The sequence below is a fragment of the Corvus brachyrhynchos genome, unplaced genomic scaffold (assembly GCF_000691975.1).
Source record: "Corvus brachyrhynchos isolate BGI_N302 unplaced genomic scaffold, ASM69197v1 scaffold194, whole genome shotgun sequence".
In the NCBI taxonomy this organism is placed as follows: domain Eukaryota; kingdom Metazoa; phylum Chordata; class Aves; order Passeriformes; family Corvidae; genus Corvus; species Corvus brachyrhynchos.
The window spans coordinates 727,582-736,485 of record NW_008237890.1 but is presented as its reverse complement, the minus strand read 5'-3'; the positions used below and the strand labels follow the sequence as shown (position 1 = coordinate 736,485).

At 36.4% G+C, this 8,904-nt stretch overlaps 1 protein-coding gene across 4 annotated transcripts in view; it reads right to left on the bottom strand.

Annotated features, from left to right (window-relative positions):
• The window catches only part of JAK2 (Janus kinase 2), a 90,854-nt gene that overhangs the window by 36,989 nt on the left and 44,961 nt on the right, over positions 1–8,904 (bottom strand). The window lies entirely within an intron of this gene.

The following is an 8,904-nucleotide window of genomic DNA, read 5'->3' as shown; positions in this document are numbered from 1 at the left end:
TTACCCCAGTAATTCAAGAGTGGACCCTCAAAAGCAGTTGTGGGAAAAGCTGCAAAGTCATGGGAAGGGACTCACATGCGAGCAGAGAACCAACCCGGGCGGCTGTCTTGTTGTGATAATGTTTTCATAGCATGGACAAGAGAGACTCCTCTTTCTAAATGGACTGAACGAGGTTATTATGGAAGTGATAAACAGACTGAACATCTCAAGGGTTGTCTTTTTACATTGCCACTGGGAGAAGGGAGAAGTGTTCTGAAGGCGTGGTATGGTTTTTTTTTTTCTTCTTTTAGGTCTGTTAATAAACTTCTTTATATTCTTTCAAGTTTGGCACCTGCTTTGCATTTCTCCTAATTCTTATCTCACAGAAGATAAACAGTAATGAGTATTTTGGACCAAACCACTACAATTATGCTACTGATAACTGACAAGCAATCCTACTTAATCTGAAACTACAGAAATCAGCTGAGCATCAACTGTTCAGCAGCACCAGAATTTTAACTTGGCTTTGAGGCTCCCAGCTGAAACACAGCCTAATCACTATGCTGTGCTGCAGTGTTATGCATCCATGTGATGCCAGTGTTAGATTTGGAAAACAGGTTAAGTGCCTGAAAACGGACAGCACAAAAGGATGAACTGCAAGTACTGACACATATATTCTGTCTTTAGAATTAAAGATAGGAAGAGAAACAGGCCTAAAGGCCAGAGAGGAGGATGAAAAATTACAATGTCAAAGTCACAGTAGGTCATATCTAAAGAAAACTTTACATTAAAGCAATACATTTGGAGTAAGAAGACAAAAAAAGAATTAAAAAAGAACAGGTAAAGACAATAGAAATAACTTTAAACGACCTTAAGAGACAAAAGAGTTCTGGGAAAAGGCAAAGTACCAACACCCTTATTCAAAGACTTAGAATGAAGTAACTGAAATTCTCACAAGAAACCAGAAGAAGAAAAAAAATCCTTTATTTCTTTCTGTTCTAAACAACATCTAGGTAATTACTGAAGGGGGCAGACCCCACATTTCTTTCATCACATCTAAACTGCATGTAAGACAATCAGAAGAACGAACAACCAATCAACTTCACATACAAAACTACATAACCCTTTGGAACAAAACGTATTTTGGTCTTAAACAACAACTAGTTTATTAAATTGATACAGAAAACGGTTTGCCCCATAGGGGTTCAGTAAGAGGGCTAAGAACTAGAGTTCTATTGTGCAGTTGTGAAGATGAAACTGCTGAAATCTGTAGGCTAATCATCTGACACTTTCTTAAACCAATGCTCTGCAAAACATACCAGAGTTGCAAGTCCTAACACGACTTTCTATGAAAAGGACTCATAGACTTAAGGAAACTAGAGAAATGGAAAATAATTACATAAGGCAACGAAAGAGAAACCAAAATGAAACAAAACCTCCACAGAAAAAAACCTGAAGGGATTAGTAACTGAAAGACTGGCTGTAATTCTAAATGTTGCAAATCTACGGCACAATAAGACATATTTGATCCATCCAAGTTTTGAGAAATTTTTTATGGAGTTAGAAAGAAACCTATCCCATGCAACTAAATATTGTTCAATTTCGTGTCTGTATCCCAAACAATTTCAGATCAATTACAGTGCAATGCATGTAAGAATCACTATGCTAAACATCATTCAGGGCAATGCTGAGTATTTACCTATATACCTAGTGAGACCTACCTAGTCTCACTAATACATTTACCCAAACTACTAACCATCCCATGTAAGCACACTGAACAAGAAAACATTTCAAAATAGTATTCTTAAATTCAAATGCTAAGCTGCTGTATTTGACCAAATACACTACAGACACGACAACCACCATGCCACCCCACCCCCCCAAAAACCCCACAGATATTTCAAGATCATATCATTGACATTCTGAAACTTTAACCAAGTAGGGGACAGACTGTGGTACTCCCCCTAAAAATCAGAAATATTTATATTAACCTCTCCCCCCTCCTCTTTCTTCCTTTGTATGAAAAGTAAACTGTGTACCCTTCCATCCCTCATACTTTGGCATTTATAGTTCTAAATGGTAACCTGCACCATTCACTGACAGTGTTCAAGGACACAGAGATCATACATGTTTTTCAAGAAAAAGAGTTTCACTTTTTTATCCCTTCCCCTTGAGAATTATGCATTTGCTTTGCTACACTTAGTGCTCAACAATCATAAAACAGAGCAAATCCCTTTATTAAATAACGTCTTGAAAATTGTCCACAAAAATCTGACTAAAGCAAAGAGGCCAGAAACTTCTCTTTTCATGTAACTCTTACCATTTCTATTAATTGAAGGTTAATTTCTATTAATTTTCAAGTGGTGATAACCACAGTACTTAAATGTTTTCTCTAGAAACAATGAAAACCGAAAAACTAGCACGGGGAATAAAAGCCTTCTGCTGAAGCCTAGACATGTCAACAGCAGTGAAAACTTAGGAGAAATGTATTTTTCACCACAAGTAAAATCATAAAAGCTATTCACAACAGTTACTGAAAAGCCTCCCTTGGATTTTTGCACTGCATTAACCATGCTATCAACTCAATCAGTGATGAATTAGGAGAGAAGATAGTGATTCAGACATACTTAATCAGAATTTTCTCTGCTTTGCTTCTCCAGCAAGGGCTAACAAGTAAATTTTCTGGACTATTGCAATGAGAAGATCTCTTTACAATTTATTTATTACATAAGGCTAAAGAAAGGAGCCTTGTCACGCTATACAGACTGTCAAGTAACATCACAAAAGACTACAACACAGCATAAGTTTATACTTCAAACTTCTGCTTCAACTCAGAATTTTCTCTGCTTTGCTTCTCCAGCAAGGGCTAACAAGTAAATTTTCTGGACTATTGCAATGAGAAGATCTCTTTACAATTTATTTATTACATAAGGCTAAAGAAAGGAGCCTTGTCACGCTATACAGACTGTCAAGTAACATCACAAAAGACTACAACACAGCATAAGTTTATACTTCAAACTTCTGCTTCAACCCTAAAAAAAAAAAAGTAGATTCTTCTCTTCCTCTTCACGATTTTAGAGCTTCACATCCAGACAAGTCTCACTACTTCATTTATCCTGAAGCAGCTAAGAAAATACAGTTTTTCTGTATCTCCTCCTCCGTTGGCACTAGGAATCCTTTCTCCCATACTGTGCGTTTTTATAAGCTGATGTCCTGCTTTTAAGAAAAGATAAAAACCAGAAAGTGTAAATCACAAGCCATGACACCTCTATGAAATGTGAAAGCCATGCAGAGTCTGCAATAGAATTACTGTCATATGAAACTCTCAATTCAAGCATGTAAGTTATTAGACATAAAAAGATAAAAGCAATTAGTTGAATGATTAAAAGCAATTTTAAAGATCTCAAATTTTCTATATAAAAGGTCTAATACATACATCAGTTCTCACACAAGTGCAAGTAAACTATGTAAAACTTATGTACCCTTGCACATACCAGATGGAAATCTGCTTGATTTTTCTGACATTAAAATAGTATCTTGCACTCATCATTCATACAAACTGGAGGTTTACCAAACCCTTAACATCCCAGTCAATGCCACTATCCTGTCAACAAAATGCTTTCTGAATAGTCAATCAAAGCTTGTTATTTCTTTTCCTGGAAAAACAGAATTCTGATTAATTCATTCCCCAGCTAGCAGGGGAGCAGCAGGGGGCTGCATGTTCTGTGTGGATTTTCAGGAAAGGCTATCACCTAAAGGAAGACAAACAAAAACCAAACAACACCACCACCTCACGAAAACAAGCAAACAAACACCCCCGCTCCCCGTGTCCCACCCCCCAAACAAAACAAAACCACCAAACAGAAAAACCAACCCTCAGTGAACAGTTATGCTCAATGATAACTCAGAGCCATGTGAACCCTGAGTCATGTCAATTCTGGAAATTCAGCATATTAGAAAAAACTGGCCTAGAATTCCCTTGCTAGTAGCAAGGAATCTCTTCTAAAGCATACAAGTAAAGAGGTCCTACAAATCATCACATTATGCAATGCAGTCTCTCCCTTGAAAACATTTAATTAACTGCAAACACTGCCAGCACTTGTCACATAAAATGCTTTGAAATAGTGTTTTTACATAGTTATAATTAAAAATTCTCTGCTGTTTTATGGTTTTGCAAGAAAGATCAGCATTTTTCAAACAGAATCAAGGTCTTTTGTTAACTGCTAGCTGTCCAAAACTCAGCAAAATTGTCAGAATTTCAAAACTTGTTCCCTCTTGGGATTCTAGCTCAATTAAAAAGTTTTTAAAAGATGTAAAAGCTTACAGATTCAATTAAAAAGATTTAAAAGTTTACATATTCCATTAAAAAGATTACAGAGTTTACCGATCCGAACAGAAAGGGATGTGGATATAAGAACAAAAGTCTATCAAGAAGTAGATAAAGTCAGATAGATTCTACAGAAATTCAGGGTTCTCATACACCAGGGGACAAGCCATGACAATCAAGATGCTACACAATATTATGTTCCTGCATTAGCAAAACATTTTTCATTGTGTTGTTCAAATGTTCTGGTTACACTTAAAGTGGTTATACTTGGCTACTAATTTATTAAGATTTTCAAGAACATGGCACAAATTTATTTGCCTAACACCAAACTATGCAAAGCTTGTAACTGTAACTGTTTGAGCCATGATTTACAAACTCACTTACCTAAAAATATCTTCAATTTTTTAACTTTAATCCTGTAAAAATTTGGATTACACGTACAAGTGATGCACATATTTTTTACTCATATTATTCAGCCAATGGAATAAATAAACAAATTGTTATTTTACATATTAAAAGAAAATTATTTTGCCATATTATAATCATCTTCTGTATAACTTAGTATTCCATTAAGTTACTGTGTACAGTCCAAAGTTGTTTATGTTTTTTAATTACTTTGTCTAATGATAAAATCTCTGAAATCCACTTAAAAGACATTGGGAATTATCTTATTACAAAATTACTGATATAGCATAGTAACAGTAATGAAGTACACAAATCAAGTACATTTCTTTCTGTATACAAATGAACACATTCGAGATTCAAATTCAGACTTCAGATGTTTCTAGTAGTCTGTATCTGACTTACCTATACCACAACAAAATTCACGTTATTTTCAATTACACATGCTAATTTTTAAACAGATTTCTAGATTTTTTCATAATTTAGAATTTGAATAAAAGAAAAATTATGAACAAAGTTTACAGCTTTCCTGTAAACAATCATGTTTATTTATGCTGTAAAACATCACATCAAGTTTGTATTAGGACTCTCTTGCACCACTCTGGTGGCTTTCTCAAATCATTACTTAAACTTCTGTTCAAATGGCCTTCACTGCTTGATAGTCTTATAAATTGACTGTGAAGACATGAAAAAGAGCCTAGAAGAGAAATTCTACTTACTTGGCAGAGAGCAGAGAAGATTAAAGGGTCTAAGATCACGATTTGAGAAAACAAGTCTCTGATTCTGAATTTAGAAAATACACCTAACACAAAGATTCTGCAACCTCTAGAACAATTTCTCTGTCATATTTCATCTCCATCATCAGTTAGTTCCTCTAATACCACTTTCCCCCTCAGGCTGAGAGCAATACCTTTTCTTCAATTTGGTGTGACATTTCTAATATTTTACTTGGCAATTAACTAGCTAACATACAAGAATTGAACCACAACTGACTCATAAATTTAAACTTAATTTCAAGATAACTTATTTTTTCATTTCTGTTTGGAGATGTGATATTCACTTTTATGTTCAATTTTCCTTATAAAAAAATACAAACACACAAATATTTTTCTATTTTTCCAAAAGCAGAAAACTGTTTTCAAATAAAATTGAAAAAAAAAAAAGGGCTGACCTCTTGTGTGCATGTATGAAACTGGCAGAATAATATTTAGACAGACTGATGTTTTTATAGCCAATATATACCAGATATAACAGATCTAAAGTCAAGTCCGGCAGCGACTGGAAATCCTTCAACTGTTTGAACTGTTTAAAAGGGACGTAACGAGAGTCTCTCTGACTGCTGATGTTTGCCTAGATCGAGTCCTGCTTGCCACTAATAACAGTCATACTTGGATGTAATCAGCTCTGATATCAAAAGATCTGTCAGTTGTTCAGATCACAAAGTTAACAACTCAAAATTTTTTACATTTCAGTCTTGCTTACCACCTGAATGACTCCCTTCTTATGAAGTATTCTGACTCATAGCTAACTCCAACAAGACTCAAGATGAGTCTTGCCGACATAAACATTATTTGACCGTACGGAAACATATGTGTTCTGCTGTACAACCACAAAAAACTCCCAGAAAAAAACCCCAAAAAACACAAAAGAAAAAAAAAAAAAGAAGCAGCAATGCCACATGATTTAAGCTCTAATAACTGTTATGAAAGAGAACAAAAACCCACAGCCATTTTATCCTTTTCCACTAATTCAGAAAGAAAAGAAGTTACAGATCCTTTGAGAAGAAGGTTGTACAGTACTGCCCTAGTATCTGCTAGGCAGAAGCCACTTTTCAAAGGGCTTTGTCTGCCTCAGCTCTACAAGGATAAAGTCTTAAATGATGAAACAATTCCTTCGTACAAGTATAAATCACTAGTGATGTATTTTAGAAACTGTGGTGAACCAAGTTGAAGCAATAGAAAATTGTAAAAACAACCCGATCAGGAGTACTGTTCATACAAAATTATGTTTAAAACAGTCAAGTATAAGAGGGTACACATAGGAGTTAGAGTACTAGCCCTCCCAGCAAACCAGAAACTATCCCAGAAGTCTTGAGAGGCTGGTGAGGTCTGACAAAACAGGTAATAGAGTATGAAGTCTAACTGGATTTGTAAATTAGCAGGAATTTGATTTTCTATGTTTTTGATGTAGATGAAAAGAATATCATACATGACAGGGGCTACACATTTTCCCAGGAATGTCACAAGATTCTAGCTAAAGAAAACAATTTAAACTTTACCCAAAAAAAGACCTAAAGACTGGTCGAGGGAGGAGATTCTTCCCTACTACTCTGATCTCATGAGACCACATCTTGAACAGCTCTGGTGTCCCTAACATAAGAAAGACATGGAACAGTTGAAGCAAGGCCAGAGGAGGCCACAAAGTTGGTAAGAGGATTGGAGAACCTGCCCTACAAAGACAGGCTGAGGAAGCTGGGGCTGTTCAGCCTGGAGAAGAAAAGGTTGTACGGAGACCTCACAGCAACCTTCCAGTATCTGAAGGGGGTCTGCAGGGAAGGTGGAGATGGACGGTTCATCAGGAACTGCAGTGATAGGGCAAGGGCTGGTGGCTTCAACCTGAGAGTAGGTTTAAATGGGATATCAGGAAGAAATTCTTTATTGTGAGGATGGTGAGGCACTGGAACAGGTTGCCCAGAGAAGCTGTCATGTCCATCCCTGGAAGTATTCAAGGCCAGACTGGATGGGGTTCTGAGCAACCTCATCTAGTGGGAGGTGTCTCTGCCCATGACAGGGGGCCACCATCAAAAAGATACCTTAGCTTCAGAAAACTCCCAGGTCCATCTGTCAAACTCCAACCTACAAGGTCATTAGAGAAAAAGAACCTCACAAAGCTAGAGTTTTGCACACCTCCAAATACCAATTTCCTCCTGGTCTACCAGAATGAATACCAGGCAGTATTTCTACTGAACTCATCATATGTGCTTATCCATCTAAAATTCTCCTGTTACATGAAAAGCAACTCTCTGAACTCCGACCTTAGTCAGACTCTGAAACACCTAAAGAATTTAAGAGGAAGAATGGGCCTTAAACCCAGAAGAATCTTTGTGAAACTAGCAGATACTAATAAATTATCAACTCAGAGCATGTAGCTCAGTCACTGCAAGAAACTTATCAGCACAAGAAAAATGACAGATTCCTCCCTAAACTAAAGTCATTACAACTATATTTAGAAACAGTAAAGCCATAAAATCACAGAAGTCTAAGATCGTTCGGAGACAAAAATTGTACAGTCAGAGTCAGCAGCTTCATAATTGTGACCCACTGAAACAAGTATTTCACAGAATCACAGAATCAATTAGGTTGGAAAAGACCTTAGAGAAAATCAAGTCCAACCTATGACTGAACACCACCCCAGGTCAACTACACCAGGTCAACTACATGGCACTGAGTGACACATCCAGTCTTTTCTTAAGCATGTAATTGGAATTACAAGCCCTTCTTTTAAATTCATTTGCACCTGAAATGCAACATTTGGAAAGCTAAAAGAGAAATCCAGCCTTGTAACACTGACAACCCAACGCAACATGTGGAGAGACTGTGTACATGTTTGTGTGCGCACACATGAGGAACAAAAAGATGGTCACTTTCATACCCGGAGATTATTGAAATTCCTTTGTCTTATTAAAAAATTCAATGTACTTTTGCAAAGAAAGGAAGATGCATGCACAAAATGTATGCTTGAATTATTTTACTACAGATTTCAGCAGTGGTTTATGTTGGGGAAGATGAAACAGGAAAGCCTTATAAATATGATTGCCTGACAAAAGATTTTGGGAATATGAAAACTACAGGCGACATTGAAATGAAAGCCACTTTTGAAATACCAATCTTAGTTACTGAACAACTGAAAAACAATGGTATGGCCACTGAAGTAATCCCCTCTTGATTGAACAATACCCTCTGCTTGCAGGCAGGTCCAAGGGTCAGAGCAGACCCTACTAGCTCAGCAGAAGGGGTCCAAAGAGTAGTTTTTAGAAGTTAAGATGTAACACTCTATGGTAATATAAGAACTCTTATAGGCTGTATGTAAATGCTATAGGATTTGTATCTTGTATTAGATTGGTTAGTGACAATTAGAATATTCAGTACAGAAGATGATTTATTGTATTGTAACCAGGACTTCACCATTCCATTCCA